The 18,807-nt window shown below is 41.8% G+C and overlaps 1 long non-coding RNA gene across 1 annotated transcript in view; it reads left to right on the top strand.

Moving 5' to 3' along the window:
* Positions 1-394: 394 nt before the first annotated feature.
* Positions 395-18,807, top strand: part of LOC107649014 (uncharacterized) — a 28,855-nt gene continuing 10,442 nt past the window's right edge. The window contains exons 1-3 of the long non-coding RNA XR_008915274.1: positions 395-1,452; positions 7,413-7,583; positions 14,417-14,515. This is a non-coding gene — a long non-coding RNA (uncharacterized LOC107649014). The remainder of the gene's footprint in view (positions 1,453-7,412; positions 7,584-14,416; positions 14,516-18,807) is intronic.

Raw genomic sequence — 18,807 nt, 5'->3', positions numbered from 1 at the left:
ATTTGGTGCTCTACACTCATTTCTAGCCCCGATCTTCATCGCTAAAATACCCTCCCTGCCTTTCTCCCTTCTAGGCTCATGGGGCAGCCTGCACAGTGACTACTCCTTATTGGCATCAAGGTAGTTTCATGGAGGAGACTTGGCCAAAGACTTGGGAGGCCCAGAGGCATTTCTGCATTGTTTGGGAGCAAGTCATCCCTGTGTTGAATTTGGAGTCATCTTTACCGGACACTCCAGGAAAGGCTTTGGGCTTAGCTTAGAATCTCAGGCAGTGACTCACAGAGTAGAAAAAAAATAAACCAGACTGGAGGGAAATCTCTGAGGAATTGGGACTGGGGGCACAGGGCCATTTGGAAGACTTAGCCCAGATCCCCAAAGGGCTATAGCCCACTGAGAAACCTTGGGAACCCAAAAGAGTGCCCCTACTCCACCACCATACCCCTGGCACCATTCTGACCCAAGGCCTCAATGCCAGAGGTTCCTGGTGCCAGAGCTGAATTTTCCATAAAAGCCTAAAGATCACATTCTTCACTTTTTAAGTTGTACAAGAGCCGCACATATACATATTTAATGTGCAATAAACGCGAGCTGCTGGAAATTAACTAAATGAAAAAAAAGAATATACTTAATTGTAAAAATTTAATTTTGCTTTTATTCTTCCCCCCCCCTTTTTACAACTTTTTATATTGTCTGAGCCTTTCGATCTCGATGGAGATCATATTCTAAAGGCCTCTGCCCCTGACCTCCTGCCCGGGGAGATGGGGAGGGGATTAGTTTTAAGCCTTGGTGCAGTCAGTTACTTTCAACAGTCTTACAATCAGCCAGAAGAGTACTTGCATTTGGTCTTCCAAAAGAATTGTATAATAATTCCTGCACACCCTGGGTACCAATTCCTACCCCACCCCACCCCAGGCCCACCAGCAGTTTCTCTAAATTCTTGGGGAAGAGGATTGTATCTTACTTTAGTTTCTCTGATTTCAAGTTCTGCCTTTCATAAAGTGGAGAAAGGAAGACCCATCATGGTATTTAAAATCAAAAGAGGGAGGGGGGAAGAGAAGGAAGAAGAGAGAAGCAGATGCTACTGTTAAAATTCTAAATGGTTAAACAAACCCACATATGCAAACACAAAGTATAGGAACCCAAAGGATCTGGGGTGTCTCCTTCCAACTCTCTGTGCCCCCTTTAAAAGGCAGGACCTCTGGGTAACTGAAACTAACAGAGATATTTTGGGATAACTTTCTGATTTCCAGATGCAGCTCTGCTTTCATGCAATATGAATATTTGACTCCAAGAGACAAGCCCGAAAGGAGCTATGTCTCTTAAAGAGAAAGAAACATCCTGTCAGAATGGTACATCGAGATCCAGTCCCTTCCCAGGAGCCCACAGTCGAATGGGATGTAAAATTCCACCTGGTGCTGCTTGCTCCAATCTGAAGGACCCTTGGTTTCAGAGGTGAGAGGGACCTTAGGGGCCATCTGGTCCTGCCTTTTTCATTTTGCTGACATGGAAACTGAGGGGGCCCAGAGAAAGAAAATGGCTCATCTACGATCAGACGGTAATGTGAGCTGTGACCTAGCCCAAGGTCTGTTAAGCTCCCAATTCAGAGCTTCATCCACTGTGCCAAACTGAGGTCCTTTAATGAGACAATCCTATAACCATGCATCTTGAAGCAACGTTTTAGAGCAAATTAATTTGTGGTCACAAAGAAGGCCATGAATGTAATCTCTTTTACTTGCTTTTGCCTCCTGCTGTAGTTATCTGCTGAATGCTGAATGCTGAGACACATTTTCTTTAGAGTTTAGGTTTAGTTCTCTTGGATTACTGAAGACAGAAAAGATGTAAATAACCTTGGCTTGAGCTGCTTCAGAACTCCTACCAGCAGATCTCTCCTTGGGTCCTCAGCAAATTTTGTCTGATAGATCCTAGTTTGGGACCAACAGGTGGTCTCCATAAAATGCACTGGGAGGAGGAGGGAGGGAGGCACAATGGGTTTATTTGTGCAACAGCTTATTAAGGAAGGCCTTTGTTTTCATCCAACTTTCCTCCAAGCCAGGGAGCTGACCAGGGCCAAAGGCCTTTTCATTAAACTATTTTGGACACTAAAAACCAGGGGTCTGGCTGGTTGTCGTCATAGGAATGCAACGTCCTTTTGCAATCACCTTATTAAAAACAACATCTCTACTGCCTTGCACTGGGGAGATTGAAATTTCATTTGTATTGACCAATTGGTCACAGCTCATCCTTTGGCCGATAGGCATCCACTGGGGAATTAGTTTCTGGTTGGACATATTTATTTTTTAAATGATTCAAGAGATCCCAATTTAAATAAGAAATATTTATTTAATACACAGAGATTGAAATCTTACCATATGATAGGGCATTACAAAAAGCCACCTATACTTAGGACACCCAAATGTATATCTATAGACAAACACATATGTTCATAAACAACGCTACTCATTCATCTAGCTCTACGCACGTAATGCAGTATGTTCTTGCATACATATATATTCGCATACATAAATGTTTACCTAAATATGCATACATACATATAAATGTGTAATGCTATCTGCATACAGCATTGTGGACATCCATCTAACGTGGGATTACATGTGTGTATCCACATATGCACATATATGTATGTAGAAAATAAATACACAACAATATATGTATAAACATGTACAAGCCAATATATGATACATATAGAAATATTTAATTGTGTATATATGTGTTTATAATAATATTAATAGCAAACACTTATATAACATCTCCTATGTGCCAGACACCATGCTAAGTATTTTACAATTATATCTTATTTGATCCCCATCACAACCCTAGGAGGTAGGTGCTATCATAACCCCTACTTTACATATGAGAAAACTGAGGGAAGGAGATTTGTGATTTGCCCACAGCCATGGCTGATGAGTCCAAGGATATATTTGAACTCAGGTGTTCCTGATTCCAGGCCCTGAATCCTACCCCCTGCACCCCCATAGCTGCCCAAGAGACCAGTGGTCTCCCCAATGTACATAGTTCCCCCTGTAATACAGACAGCCATAAATCCCAACCTGCCCATTCTGTGGGACTCTAATCCATGTCCTCCCACGGATTTGCCAGAGCAGGTCTGGCCACCATGGTTGCCTTTCTTATGTTTCTCTGAAACTTTTGGAATAGTGATGGAGCCAATGGGCTGTCTGCCAGTTGTCCCCTAGGGTTGCTATGTGATTACTTGGAAAAAAAATACATTATTGTGTATATGCAATCCATATATGTATGCATCATCATGGGTATATACATACATGGTACGGAGGGGTTATAAATGTGTACTGGTAGAAGGAGACCCTTGTTGTTCAGTCACTGCAGTGGTATCCAACTCTTCATGACCCCATTTGAGGTTTTCTTAGCAGAGATTCTGAAGTAGTTTGCCATTTCTTTCTTCAGCTCATTTTATAGATGAGGAAACAGGGTGAACTGCCCAAGGTCACACAACTAGTGTCTGAGGCTGGATTTGAACTCAGGAATATGAGTCTTCTTGACTCTAGATTTGGTACTCTATCCACTGTGCCCAATGAGTCCTTACATCATTGAAATAAAAGCCTATAGAAAGAAAATCTACATGCATAAATGTGTATGATATATACACATGTATACATACACACATATGATATTGGTGTTATTGATACAGACATATATGTAAACATAAATATAATAGGGGGTCCCTGAGGTTTCTTGAGATTCTAGATCTATGATGCTATGATCCTAGGAGACGCATATGGCATTAAACCTATACCCATGACACGTGTGTCTGCACATACATATAAAACCATGCTTTAACTCATGGGTGTAACTTTCATATATATGTAGGATTATAAATCAGCATTCATGCTCATGTGTTCTTGCATGCATAATCTAGAAACCAAAAAGGTTCCTTTTTGGAGGGGAAATAGTGATGCCCTTATATGAGCTAGATCTCAGGAAATAGGACTGGATCAGTCTCCATGCCCTATGTGTGTATGTACTGCTTTGTAATCAAAGGCCATTGTTGACTTGACGCATGACTTTTCTCCTCATGTATTTCTTTGTTTCAGGGAGTTGTTTCCCCACTAACCTGGTCCTCTCTGAGGTCATTCCCCAAAGAGCCTGGTTGCAAGGGGGTTCTATCACTTTTTTTTTAACCCATAGATGATGTTATTTGCTTTGCCCTATGTCCCCATGCAGGTAAACCATTAGAATTCCATGTATTTACTTAATTCCTTTAGGAGAATGAGGTGGATGGGACTGACGGGGGATGGGGGAAGGAAGAAGGAGTGAACCAGCTGGACAAATGTTCACTTTAAATTAAGGCCCAACATCCAGAAGTCAAACCTTAAAAAGTAGTCCCATTTGGGGTCTTCTGTTAAGTAAGGGTTCCATCAAACATAGTTCCTGAGTTCACATTTCTCCTTGGAGGGAAATGTCATTTGACATCCAAGGTTTCTATCAGAAAAAAAGTGTGTGTGTGTGTGTGTGTGTGTGTGTGTGTGTACACATACATAAAGAACATTTCCCCTAGAGAATTATGCCATGATTCGATTAGATGGTTTTTTTCTTGACGTTTTGCCCATTTTATTAACTTCTGCTTTGCTTTTAAGGAGGCAACTACTGTTTGACTTCTCTGAAGACGCTCATAATATTATAATTCAAGTGTCAGGACAGATTAGGTTAAATGAACCTTGTAATTCCCGAAGGAAAGCAAACTTCAAAACATCCTCTGTTTGCCCGGTCCTCTGTCATGGATTGCATTAGGGCTGAATGGGTAATTCTGTCGCCTAATGTGTTAAAGTTGGCTGCGGCACCCTCTGCTTCTCTCCCTCCCTCTCTTGCAAGGTGAGAAATGAGTTTGCTAGCAAAACATTTCAGTTTCCCTGATTCACATTCTTTCTTTATGAGACTCCCAATTGTCACCAGTACACACACACACACACACACACACACACACACACACACACACACACACACACACAGGCACTTATTTGTGAAAAATGTATATTAAAACCAAAACCCATCAAATGGAAAGAAATCACAGATGGTTTTATTCACAACCAGTAGAATTAATGGCCTTCTCGACTCTTTATAAATATTGGAAGCAGATGAGTTCATTACGATTTCTCCCTAATAAAGAAAAGCTGTTTGATTCTGACAAGACATCTACCCATCTAATACATCGCCCGAGTAATAAAGACACTTCCCCCTCCACCTCCTGCTCCCCTCCCCCACCTTGCCACCCCCTTCCCCTCCCTTCCTTCTCCCCTCCCCCAACCAGGATTCCCGAACACCAGCCTTACCTGCGGCGTACGTGCACACACAGACCCCCAAAGCTCGGCTCCAAAGGGAGAGTGGGCTGGAATTCTGAAAATGCTGGTCATTTGGAGAAGACGAGGTTTGCAATGTTTACTTTGCGGTTGTTTGAAATTTTTACATCTTTCAACAAAGCAGTCGGGGAAGTGGAACCATGTGAAAGGGCTTTTGAAAAGCAAGATTCGGCCCCAGTTGGCTCCTTTATCTCAGAAATCTTCTCCTGTACCCCATGGGGCAGGGCTGAGAGTTTGGATGGTCTTTATCCCCCCCTTCCCTCCTCTCCCCTTCGCCCCCCTCCACCCCCACCTCAAACACTTCTCCATCCCGAAGCCCAGCTCGGCCGACGTTGCCAAAGGTTCAAAGTGTTGCTGGCAGGCCTCGCCGCGGAGGAATACAACAGCTTATTCCAGGGAGGCATGAGCTGACTCATTTTGAACCCCAAACCCGACTCACTGATGTGGTCATCTTGTTAGTCATGGAAATCCCGGCTTATTTCTATTTATGCTTCTTTCAACACTTATTAGGCAAGAAGTGAAAGGCTTTACATTAAACTGCAAAAGATGTTTTTGCTCCCCGGGGCCGGGCCAATCAGCTCCGTGGCTTATCAATCATTTCAAAGGTATTTTTTCCAAAGGGGATGTGGGGTGGAGGGGAGAGTTGAAATTTCCCAAAGCGGGAGAATTTGTAATGGAAGGAGGGAGGAGGAGACGGGGAGAGAGGGAGGTGGGTCAGGGAGGGAGGGAGAGAAACAGAGCATATGTCTAATCTACTGGGACCCTGGCTTTGGCGGGGTTTTGGCTGGAGTCGTGTGTGTTTCCTTGTTCAAAACCAAATGAAAGTTGTCGAGGGTTACGAATTGGGAGGCAATGAATGACATTGTCTCAGAAAAATGACCGACATCAGCAGTTTGGACAGTGGGCAGATTTCAGAAATCAAATGTCTTTGGAGCCTCTTCCCAAAACACAAAACCAAGTAACTTTTCTCTGTCTCTTCAGTGAAGTAGTCCTCCTCTAAAAGCCTGCAATGGGGTTGTTTAAGAGAAGTGGTTTTTATGAAGCAATTAAAAAAATTAAATCGGACCAATTCGGCTCTCTTAAACACTTGAATTTATCAGTTCTCAAATGGAAGCAGAGAAAAAAAAATCATGCTTGGAATCACCATCGTGTCTTGTTCTACCATTAGCTGTGTGACCCTTGATCTCTACGAACCTGACATTCTCCTCTGTAAAATGGGAGTGTTGGATTAGATGGTTTCTAAAGAGGTTTCTAACTCTAACCTTTTCCATTCCAAGGTTCCTTCCAGCTACAGAGATCAGTGTTCTATGCTTCAGCCTAGCACTAATAGTCCATGTTCTAACCTTCTAGTTCTGAAGTTCCTTCTGGTTCAATTTGTTCTAACCATTAGTGTTCTAAGGTGCCTTCTAGTTCTAACATTCTTTCTAGCTCTCTCAATTTCGGTTAACTGTGTTCTAAAGTGCCTTCTAACTCTAACATTCCATGTTCTAAAGTTCCTTTCAATCTTAACATTTAATTTGGCTTAACCTTTGATATTCTAAGATACCTTCTAGCTCTAACATTCTAAGCTCTAAAGTTCCTTTCAACTCAAACTCTGAATTTGGGTTAACTATCTGTGTTCTAAGATGCCCTGTAGCTCTAATATTCTAAGTTCTATAGTTCCTTTCAACTCTAACATTCGATTTGGCTTAATCTTCAGTATTCTAAGCTGCCTGCTAGTGCTAATATTCCACTTTCAAACCATTTATGTTTTGAAGTTCCTTTCAATTTAAAAGTTCAAACTTAGTTTTACCTTCTGTGTTCTAAAGTTCTTCCCAACGGTGACATTTGAATGTTCTAATTTTCCTTCTGGTTTTGACACCCCATAAGCTTATGCTGTTTGCCAGTTATGAATTGCCTTTTAAATTTAAGCTGTTTTAAATTTCTGACAAGGACTGACCTGAGTTTTGAGCTGTTGAAATAAACAAAGCCATGGTAATTTCCATCAGCTTGCTCCCCTCTCTCTCTCTTGTCCAAGCTCTTTAAGCACCAGTAAACTAACTTTTCTGTTAAAACTTTCAGGGAGAAATGGCAAGCCAGGCAAAGGCTGCTGAGATGCACACAGCTAGCTCTTCAGTGAATCCAGGATGGTTGAGATCAGTGGCTGAAGTCTGTCTGACATGGGCAAAAGGAGCACAAATAACAAACCTCCAGCAAGAGAAATCCCAGACTTGAGGATGTGTATGTTAAGAGGTAGGATGGGAATGAGGATTGACAAGAGTTTCTGAATTCATGCAGTTAGACCTGAACTTAGTTCTGTTGAATGGTGTTAATTTGGTGAGAGGGGTTTCACTAGATTGTAATTCTTTTTTAAGATTTCATTGTAACACTGGAGATAAACAAAGTATCTCTGCCCTAGTTTGGGAGCAGAGCTGGATGAGAATGGGAAAACAATTATCTAAAACCAAATTACATCTAGATTGTAAATTCCATGAAGGCAGAGTATATTCTTTATTCATCTTTGTTGAAGACAGTTTAATCTCAAAGCAGGTCACATGTTACATAATAGGAAGCTGAGAGGTAGTGTTGTACAGTGGACTTAGAGGCTCTGAGTTCATATCTTTCCTCTGTCTTTTGCTACGTGTGTAACACTGGGCAAGTGGCCCACTCTCTCTGGATCTCAGCTTCCTTATCTAAAATGAAAGGGTTACATTAGGTGATCTCTAAGCTCCTCTCAGCTCTAAATTGACAAGCCTATGAAACTGAGAAAAAAGAAGTCAACTGATTGACATGGCTTGGCAAGGAAGAACTCAAAGCCATACCACGAGCTGTCATAGCCATTCCTGCCTGTAAGCATCAGCACAGGGAATTACATATTTCACAACTATTATTTATTTTATCCTCAAAACAGTTTAGTGCCTATGTGTATATATCTCCCTCTCCATCTATATATCTTTATATATACCTACATATATATATACTCATTATCTCTCTATATAGCTACCTATAGATCTATATCCCCCAATATATCTCTTACTATATACATATATACCCAAATCTACATAAATAACCATATACACCAATATGTATGTATATATCCATATAGACCTATACATACACGTGTATACATCTGCATTTTTATCTACATATACATATATAGTTATACAAATATCTGTGTTCCATATAGATCTATGTGTATATATTTATCCACCTATAACCATATATCTACATACATATACACATTTATCTCTATGTCCATATATACCTAGCCCAACATATATACCTATATATCTACATATATAGCCATATATTATGTATCTATTCCTACCTATACACATACCTATATAGCTCCATATTTATACCTTTACATAAGCATATATCTAGCTATAAATGTGTGCAATATATTTTTAATATATAAATATCTATCTAGGTATCTATAGATATGATATATCTATATATAACTATATGTCCATCCATCCATTTAACTATCTTTTGATCATCTATCCATCCATCAATCATCTATCTATCAATCTATCTATCATCTATCTATCTAGTATAAGGATTCTTATACTACTTTGGCACATGAGAAAACTGAAGGTCAAAACCATGTAATGAGCTATCCAAAACCATATAGTGAGTGAGTAGCAAAGCCAGCATCTATAGGGACAGGAAATCGAATTTGGAATCAGGAAGGTCTAGGTTTGAATTCTTCCTCTGATACTATCTGGGTAACTGAGCCCAGGTTTCCTCTTTCTATCCCCATCTCCTGACACAATGTCTAATAAGACCCAGATTCCATTGCTAACTCTATCTTATCTGGCTATGTAATCCTGGGTTAGTAATTTGTCTTTTCACTGCAGTATCCCTGCCTCCCCACCCTGCCTTGACAATTTTCTAAGACTCTAAAATTAAGACCAGTGAACCTTCTGCATTAGGAGAGGGAGCTCCCTACAACCCAGACTCAAATCTTATAACTGCAAAATGTCACCAAATTCTGGCCTGAACCAGATGAAAATACGATGAGGAAATGCCAAACAAAATAAATAACAATACAATAAGACATAGATAATGTTAATTTGTGGTTTTCTTAGTCAATATACTGCCAGTAAGGATCTGTTTCCATTTGGGTTTGACATCACTGGCAATGAAATAAAGGTAGAAATGAATTGGAGGGAAGGACCACCTTAGAGGCTGCTGAATTCTATCCCTTCATTTTTTTTATGGATGAGAGAATTGAAGTCCAGAGAGCGGAAACGACACATCCACAGTGACAGCTTAGAAATGTCTGTGGAGAGATTTGAATGCCATCTTTCAGGCTCTGATCCAGGGCTCAATGTTGTCTCTGTAATGTGTTAGCTTTGCAAACCATGGGTCTTGTACCAAAACAAAAATGGGCAAGATAAAGCCCGTGGCACCCACCTTCCAGGGTTGGCAAGAAGCTTAAGTAAGATAACACATGTAAAGTGCATTTTAAACTCTTTTGGGCCACAGACACATCACTTGTTATTAACTCATTTCTTTCAATTTCCAATCCAGTACTAAACCTAAAGCCATATCACACTATCTCCCTAAAACATACACACCAAAAGTAGGCATTTAATGCCTTCTATGTGCCAGGGGGCAGCTAGGTGGTGAGGTGAAATCTGAAGTCAAGAGGACTCATATTCCTGAGTTCAAATCTGGCCTCAGACACTTGCCAGCTGGGCGGCCCTGGGCAAATTACTTAACCATATTTACCTGGGTGTCCTCATCTGTAAAATGAGCTGGAGAAGAAAATGACAAACTACTCCAGCATCTTTTCCAAGAAAACCCCAAATAGGGTCATGAAGAGTCAGCACAATGGAAATGAACACCACAACACAGCATGTGCCAGGGATAGTACTATGCACTTTACCAATATTATCTTATTTGATCCTCAGAGTCACCGTAGGAGCTATATGCTATTATTGTCCACATTTTTTAAAACCCTTTCCTTCCATCTTAGAATCAATACCATGTATTGGTTCCAAGGCAGAAAAATGGTAAGGGCTAGGCAATGGGGGTTAAGTGACTTGCCCAGGATCACACAGTTGGGAAGTGTCTAAGGCTGGATTTGAACCTAGAACCTCCTGTCTCTAGGCCTGGCTGTCAATCCACTGAGCCACCCAACTGCTCCCTATTGTCCACATTTTACACATGAGGAAACTGGGACATTTAACAGAAATTAAGTGACTAGAAATGTCCTTCTCTTCAGGCCCAGTATTCTAACCATTGCTCTCTCCAGCTGCTTATTTAGTAGGCATTCAGTAAATGGATAATAAGTTGAATTAAGACTGAATCATAAAGCTTTAGAGCTAGAAGGGACCTTTGGAGTGGCAAAGCCTAAATTTCTCATTTTATAGAATATTGGTTGACCGACTATTCTAAGGTCATAACTTAGGAAGGGCAGAGGGGAGACAAGCAAAGACTTGAGCCAGGTCTCCTAATTCCAAGTCCAGTGTTCTTCTCTCTATACCAGAAGTATCAAACACAGGATGCTGTGGACAACATACCTACATGTGGCCCAAACCCGATTAATATGTAATTAAGAAATATTTAACAAAACAAATAGAAATATAATAAAACAGATAATGTTAATATAAGGTTTTCTAAATTAATATGAGGGAAGCAGGCAGAAATCCTTGTGTATAATTAGTGGGCTTCCATTTACATATGAGTTTCAAACCACTGGTCTATACCATCCTGTAAAACTAAAAGGTTCCCTGTATCAAGAAGAATAAAAATATCCAAGTGGATTCTGGAAGTATTGAATTTGCTGTCAGAGTTCAATGTTCAAAACACAGCTCAGCTAATTACTTGCTGTGTGACAATAGAAAAGTCACTTAGCTTTTCTGGGGATCAGTTTCCTCACCACTGGATGATCTCTAAGCCACCTTCTAATTCTAAATTTAGGGATACTGTGATCTTAGAGTTTGGTTCAGTTTGGCTCTGGAGGAGGCCTGGGAAGGACAGCTAGATCAGAACCATAACTAGGAATTAAAGGGTCTGGAACAAGTATCGTGAGTCATTTCCTGAGGAAATGGAATAAAATAGACCCCAAGTTGACAGGGTATAGTCAGAGACCGGAGGATGCTGCTTGGGAAGGCATAGGGGGTCCGGGTGTACAGCAGACCAAGATGGAAGAATTAAATTCAAACTCACTGACCCATTATAGCTTACAGGCTCTACTGGAAACTGAGACAATTTTTACCCATCTCCAATTCTGCTCTTTTTCTTCACAATCTTTCAGAGCTCAGGAGTCAGATTTGACCAGTTCTCTCATCTCTCAGTCATACAAACCATTAAGCATTTTCCAAGGCCTTATGATGTGCCAGTCTCCAGAGGCAGAAAAAAAAAGTGAAGGAGTTTTTGCTCTCAGGGAGCTTACACTCTTACAGAGGACAAAACAGTCCATATATAAACACATAGTTATAAAATAATCTTTGAAGGGAAGGCATGATAGCTGCTAGTGAAGGCGAGGAGGGAGATAAAGAAAGGCTTCAGGAAGAAAAGGTGCCTTGGAAAGGTCTTGAAGGGAATCATGGTCAGGAAGGATGCCAATAGCTAGAGGAAAGAAGGGGGAGAGAGTTTTCTAGGCACAGGAGACAGGCAAGGCAAATCACTAAGTATTTATTAATTGCTTCCAATGTGCCAAGTACTACACTATGTGCTGGGGATTCAAAGAAAGTTTAAACAAGTCCATAATCTAGTGCAAAGGAGGAAATATAACCATGTATGATGAAAAGCAAATAGGTAATTATTCTGTAAGTTCCTTGAGGACTGATAAGTTTTCTCCTTCTTCCTTCTATCTCTTCCTCCTCCTACTTCTCCTTTTCCCCCTTTCTTCTCCTCCTCCTCCTCCTCTTTTTCCTTCTCTTCCTTCTCTGTTTTCCTCTCTGTCTCCTCCTCCTCTTCCTTCTTTATATCCCCAGTGTATAGCATGGCATTTAACACATGACAGGTGTTTAGTAATGGGTCAAACTTCATTTCATCAATGCCCTTTAAATATATTGTACTTGGATAATTTATATGTAACCCAGTGAGATTTCTTGTCAACTTTGGGAGTGGGGAGGAAAGAGGGAAGGGAGACAACATGAATCATATAATTTTGGAAAACTTATGTGTAAGTTTATTAGAATAAAATAAAGATAAAATTTTAAAAATAAATCTAGTGCACTTGGACAATGCCCTGGTCACCTGTGGTTCTGAATCAGAGGAAGAACCATATTCCTTCCCCCCCCCCCCATCTCAGTGGTAGAAAGGATGATGATAATAATAATAAATAACAATATAAAGTTGCTATCTAAAGCACTTTTCTTAAAACAGTTCTGTGAGATTAGGCAAATGAAGGATAAATGATGTTCAACTTTGTCTTAGAATCTCTTGGCTCCTGCCCAATGAACCTCTCCCAGGGTAGCCCCCTTAGCTACCTGAGAAAACCTGACTTCTAAAAGGGAGCCTGCACTCCCAAATCTGCCTCGCAAGGGTCCTGTTGCCTTATTGATGGAGCCCTTTGGTCCAGTAGAACTGACATTCTTGCCATTCCTTACTCATGGCACTCCATCTTCCATCATCACACCCATGCCTGAAAGGCACTCACCCCTTCCTAACCACTGTATGGAAGAATGGCTGGTTTCCCTTAAAGCTCATCACTGCTTCCTACATGAGACCTTTCTTGACATTCTCCTCCTCCATTTTAGTACCCCATTTACTTTCTTAAAAAAAAACCCTTATCTTAGAATGAGTACTGTAGTGAGGAATAGACTATGGGAGTTAAGTGACTTGCCCAGGGTCACACAGCTAGAAAGTATCTGAGACCAGATTTGAGCCTAGGACCTCCTGTCTCTAGCCCTGGCTCTTAATCCACTGAGCCACGCAACTTCCCCCTTCAATTTGCTTTTAAATTTATTTTGCTTATATTTTGAATATGCCTATTTTTGCATATGTATAGGACATAAGCTCCTTAAAGCCAGGAACTGTTTAATTTTTGTTTCTGTTTAACCAGCACACAGAGTATAATAAGCACTTAATAAATGTTTGTTGACTGGCTGAATGACTCTTCCCAAGGCAGTTTTTCAAAGGAAAGAAGGTTTTGGAGTCTATATGGTCCTCCTCCCAGTCAGGGTCTCACTGGACGGTTCCCACATAGAGGGTTTCCTAGAGATGAGGAAGTAGGGGAAATGGAGAGACCCGAGGTGAGGAATGCCAAGCCCTAGCAGGGACAGGTTAATTCTGGTTTCCATCCCACCCTCACCTCAGCGCTACCTTCTTGCACTGTCCTTGATATTCAATCGGGTGCTGGTGATGACTTGCACGGCCGTGGGGCCGAGGGTGTTCACGTTTGGTGGGACAAATGGTTCTCATTTGAAAGGGAGGTTATAAAAACACATGCCTGAAGAGAATGTCAGGGACTCGAGGATTAATCTCATTTAATTCAAAGACCATTCCAAATATTTTTTCTTTGGGGGGTGGCCAGCAGCTCTGGTTGGGGTAGGGGGCTGGGGAGTGGGGGCTGGAAGCCAAAGGTTCACACAGACTGCATCGTCAGGTCAGGTCATGGTGGGAAGCAGCAGTCTGGTGAGTGTGAGTGTGTGTGTGTGTGTGTGTGTGTGTGTGTACACACAAGAGTGTAGGCATACACACAACATGAGTCTTCCTGCCTTTCATGTCAAGAAGTTTGTTCCTGAAAAATCCCCTGAAAGAGGATTTTCCTGGAGAGTTTGGGTCTCTGGTAGAGGGCTTCTGTAATGTTGGTTAACACCACCACATTCCAGGTAAGCTTAAAAAATATGAAGACCCATTTCTATAGTGTTTTAAGTCATACACGATATTTGTTCCCACAATAATGCTGTAAAGAGTGCAAGGACTATTCTTCCTATTTTTCAGAGGATAAACTGAGGCCCCTAAAGGGAAAAGACTTGCCTGAAGTCACAAAGCTAGCATATAATAACTCCATATATATAATATAGTCCCTACATAATAAATAGCAAATAATATTAACTCATTTCTGTGGGAATTTGTGTTTTACAAGTCAATCCTTTGGCTGCATTATTATCCACATTTTACAGATGAGGAAAATGAGGCAGCTGTATAATAAAAAGTACTGGATTTGGAGTTGGGATAACTGGATTTGAATCTCGGCTCTCATACTTCCCAAGTGACCTTAGGTAAGTTGTTGTTGTGGATGTCCGACTACTTGTGACCCCATTCCAAGTTTTCTTGGCAAAGATACTAGAGTGATTTGCCACTTCCTTCTCCAACTCATTTTATAGATGAGGAAACTGAGGCTAGTAGTTAAGTAACTTGCCCATGGTCACACAGCTAGTAAGTGTTTGAGGTAAAATTTGAACTTGGGTCTTCCTGACTCCAGGCTCAGAGCTTTATCCACTATGCCACCTAGCTGCTCCTGGGTAGATTATTTAACCTGTTTGAGTTTTGTCATTCATTTGTTTCAGTCTTATCTAACTCTTTGTGACCCCATCTGGAGTTTTCTTGGCAAATACTGGAATGCTTTGCCATTTTCCTCTCCAGTTCATTAAAACTCGGTAAAATTAGGGAGTTGAATCAGATTAATAAGTCCCAACCTTTTTGAAAACCTCCTTTTAGTATAAAAATGTTTTTGGTAGATTGCTAAATGGCCATAGTTGTGCTATCAGTATCCACCGAGTGGGAAAATATACAATGTATGTATGTGAAAGTTATTATGTATTCAGAAAGCTTTTACATTTATTTGTATTTGATTAAATACAATACATACATACATAAATATTTGGAAAAAAGTCATATACACGTGAGATTTTTTCCAATCTACAAAGGTAGTCTTGCTTATTCATTGCACTGAGTCATGCTACTTATTTTGATGAAACTACATAAAGATGAAAACTAACACTGCTCAGTACCCGTGTAGATCCTGAGGACTCCTTACAATAACTGGGGCACTGCCTAGGGATTGTTGACCATCGAAAGCTCCTTCTGCCTCTAAAGGCTCCAAGTCTATGAAGTTGTTGCCCATTGATGAATAGATGATTAGTGCCAGACTTGGCTTTGTAACCGTGGTCTCCTATCAATATCAAATCTAGGGAGTCTCCCCCTTTACCACACTTCCCCTTTTTATAAGCAGATAAAGGGAACCCAAGTATTCCATTTAGGCTCCATCTTTGGAGGTATCCCCATTCTACCTACCGACCAATATGATAACGAGTTAAATGGTATAATAATAATAAATACAGAAGATATGTCTGCATCCCATATAGTCATTCATTTATATGTCAGTCATTTTATCCACCTGCTCTGTAGTTCACTAATCCCTAAATATAAAATAAGAGAGTAACTAGTATCAAGACCATTTTTATCTAAGTTCCACTGAATAAAGATGAGAAGAAAGAAATAGTAGTAATAATAGCTGATATTTCCATAGCACTGTAAGGTTTACAAAACATTTCATGTACATTATCTCATCTAATCCTCACAAAAATTCTATGAGGTAGGTGCATTTGTTATTTTCATTTTATGGATGAGGAAACTGACACTCAGAGAGCTTAGATGATTGGCCCAGAGGTTACACAGCTCTTGATACAGGAGGGAACTAATCCTGAGTCTTTCTGACTTTGGGTTCAGTACTTTATTGACTAGGCTCTACTGCCTTTCCCATAATGCCATTTAGGAGTCTAGGAATTTTGGATGTGCTGACCCTGTGCTCACACATGTACTTGTCCTTCTGGTTCTGTACCCTCTGAAGAGCGGCCATATTGGGGAAAGAAAGGGCCCTGGCTTTAGTGTCCAAAGACTTGTGTTTGAAGATTAGATCTGCCTTTGCTGCTGTACAGGCTTGGGCAAGGCCATTTCCCTCTCTCAGCTCCCTTTCTTCAGCTGTAGAAATAGCCTTTGAACACTTGGTATCATAGGATTTAGAGGAGACAAACCCCCTCATTTTGATGATGAGGAAGCTGAGATCTAAAGAAGGGAAATGACTCACTCCCAAATTCCATGGAAAGTGATTGGTTGAGTCAAGATTTGTATCCAGGTCCTCTGACTGCAACTCCAGTTCTTAGCCCCGAAAGGCTTATTCTCTTCTCCCACTGGTGAGGAGGTCCTCCTGGGAGCCTCTATTTTGTGGAAAGCCCAGGCTAGCTTTCATTCTCCCCCTGGTCCACTTCCTGGCTTCAAATTTATTACCCCACCTTTCACTGGGCATCTTCATTTTCCACCCCCTTCCCAAACTTCTACCCCTGTATTTTATTCCTCCATTAAAATGTAGGCTTCTTGAGGGGAAGGACTGTCTTATGGTGCCTGGTACATAGTAAGTATGTAACAGATTATTCCCCCCTCCTTCCCTCTCTTCCTTTCTTCCTTCCTTCCCTCCCTCTCTTCTTCCTTTTTCCTTCCCTCCCTCCTTCCTTCCCTTTTTCTTCCTTCCTTTCCACCCTCCCTCCATTCTTTCCTTCACTCTTTCCATCCTTCCTTCCTTTCCTTTCTCTATCCTTCCTTTCCTCCCTTCTTCTCTCCTTCCTTCCTTCCCTTTATCTTTGGGAATGTTGAAGAAACAATCTTTTTATCTCCACCTTCAACTATACCACTTCCCTCCCAGGGGAGTTGAAGTTGGCATTCTAGAATCCCAGAAGCTACAGTTTGAATGCAAACTCATGAATGTTAGCTATTCTCTCCATTCTCTCCAGCTTGCTTAGAGCATGCCAGGGTGATGTTGCTGTTACTTTTCTAAGATTAGATATTTTTAATGGATGCCTTTTGTTTTCATATTATATTCATCTCGAAATATACACTTTACCTTCTCCTCTGCTATAACTGCTCCCTTGAAACAAAGATTTAAAAAGAATACAGTCCAGCAAATCCTACCAATGCATCAACCTCCACTGACAGTATAAGCAATATTCTACACCCATAGTCCCACTCTTCTCAATGAAATCGAGGGGGGGGGGCATTGCCAGGGTTTTTAAGTCAGAAGGGGGTTGATGGGGGAACAAAATTAGCTGCTGCCAAGATTTTTTGTCTCTCAGGCCCACAGTTTCTCCTTCCCCCTATGCTTAAGTCCCAGAACTGCCACATTGGATTTTCCCCCCCAGAGGTCTGGAAAGATCTGCTTACAATCGCTTCAGGAGAGGGGGGGAATTTATGCTCCTTCCACAGAGAGGCAAGCAAGCAAGATGTTCGCCTCCAAGCCACGTAATGGACGGCAGAGGCTCAAGTTACAGAATTGGCCTGGGTCCAAACAAGTGTCTGAAACTTCAAAAAAATTTTAAACCATAGATGGTGAGCTCAACTGAAGCTTGCTCTACCTTTTTTTTTTTTTTTTTGAATTTTAAGTAAAATACCACAAATAGTGGTTGGGGGCTGGGGGTGGGGATGGGAAGTGCATGAAGCAAAGGAGAAGGAGTCAGAGGCCACTTTCAGTGCCTGGGGAGGATCCCAAGAGATTGAAATGTTGGAGTTGGAAGGGCTGTTTGAATAGAGGGTATCAGAATATAGAATTTAGAAAGTTGGAACTCTTAAATCATAAGATTTCAGCTTGAGAGCTGGAAGTGACCTCATAGATCATCTAGTTCAACTTATGCATTTTACAAATGAGGAAACTGAGACCAAAGGAGGTCTAGTGACTTGCCTTAGGAATCACAGAGAGTTAGTTTTGGGGGATGAGTAGGTCTTCCAGCTCTAAATCTTGGATATTTGCTGAGCATCAACAAGCACAGGGAAATCCATGTCCCCTCCTTGCCCCCTCCCCACCCCCCACTTTGGGCCCCCAACTCCAGCAGGAAAGCACCACCATTCTTTCACCGCCATGTGGGAATTTGTTTTGCAGGTGGTTATAGCCAAGCTGTAGCTGTCTGTCCCATGGAGTCAGGGTCCCAAGCTTGTCAATGCAGTCAGATCTGGGTTTGAAGACTAATTCTCTTTCATCAAACCCCTCCTCCTCTTCCCTGGGTCTCAGTTTCCTCCTCTGTAAAAAGGAGGGGATTGAATGAGGTTATTTCCCAGGTTCCTCCCAGCTCTAAGTTTGTGAGTCAGCCTGCTGGGGAATGGTCAGGGGAGCCACGGGGGCCCATTGCTCTCTCGGCTGTGGCTGCGCTATGTGTGGTGGGACTGCAAGGGGATTCCCTCCCTGCTCCTTTGCTGAGTGTCCCCTAAGCATGTGATGACAGGCCAGATGATCCCAAGAGGAGTGCACACCATACAGCTCATTTTCTGGAGTGAAAGCTTCCCCAGCCCCAGCCAAGACTTCTCGACCCTTGCAGCTGAAACCCGCCCACGGGGGAGCCACAAAGGGCTCCCTGTCCAGCCTTCCCTCCCCCCCTGCCTGACGGATGCACAAACCCGAGATCTCCGGATCCTCGCTGAGGGACACGCTCCGATGGACTCGGAGAGTGGGACGCGCCGGCCACGCCCGCCTCAGACGCGAAATGCAGCTTTAGCTCCATGGCCCCAATCCCATCCCCAGCAGGAAGCC

The sequence above is a fragment of the Monodelphis domestica genome, chromosome 1 (genome assembly GCF_027887165.1).
Source record: "Monodelphis domestica isolate mMonDom1 chromosome 1, mMonDom1.pri, whole genome shotgun sequence".
NCBI classification, from domain to species: Eukaryota; Metazoa; Chordata; class Mammalia; order Didelphimorphia; family Didelphidae; genus Monodelphis; species Monodelphis domestica.
This window is presented reverse-complemented; position numbering and strand designations above follow the sequence as displayed.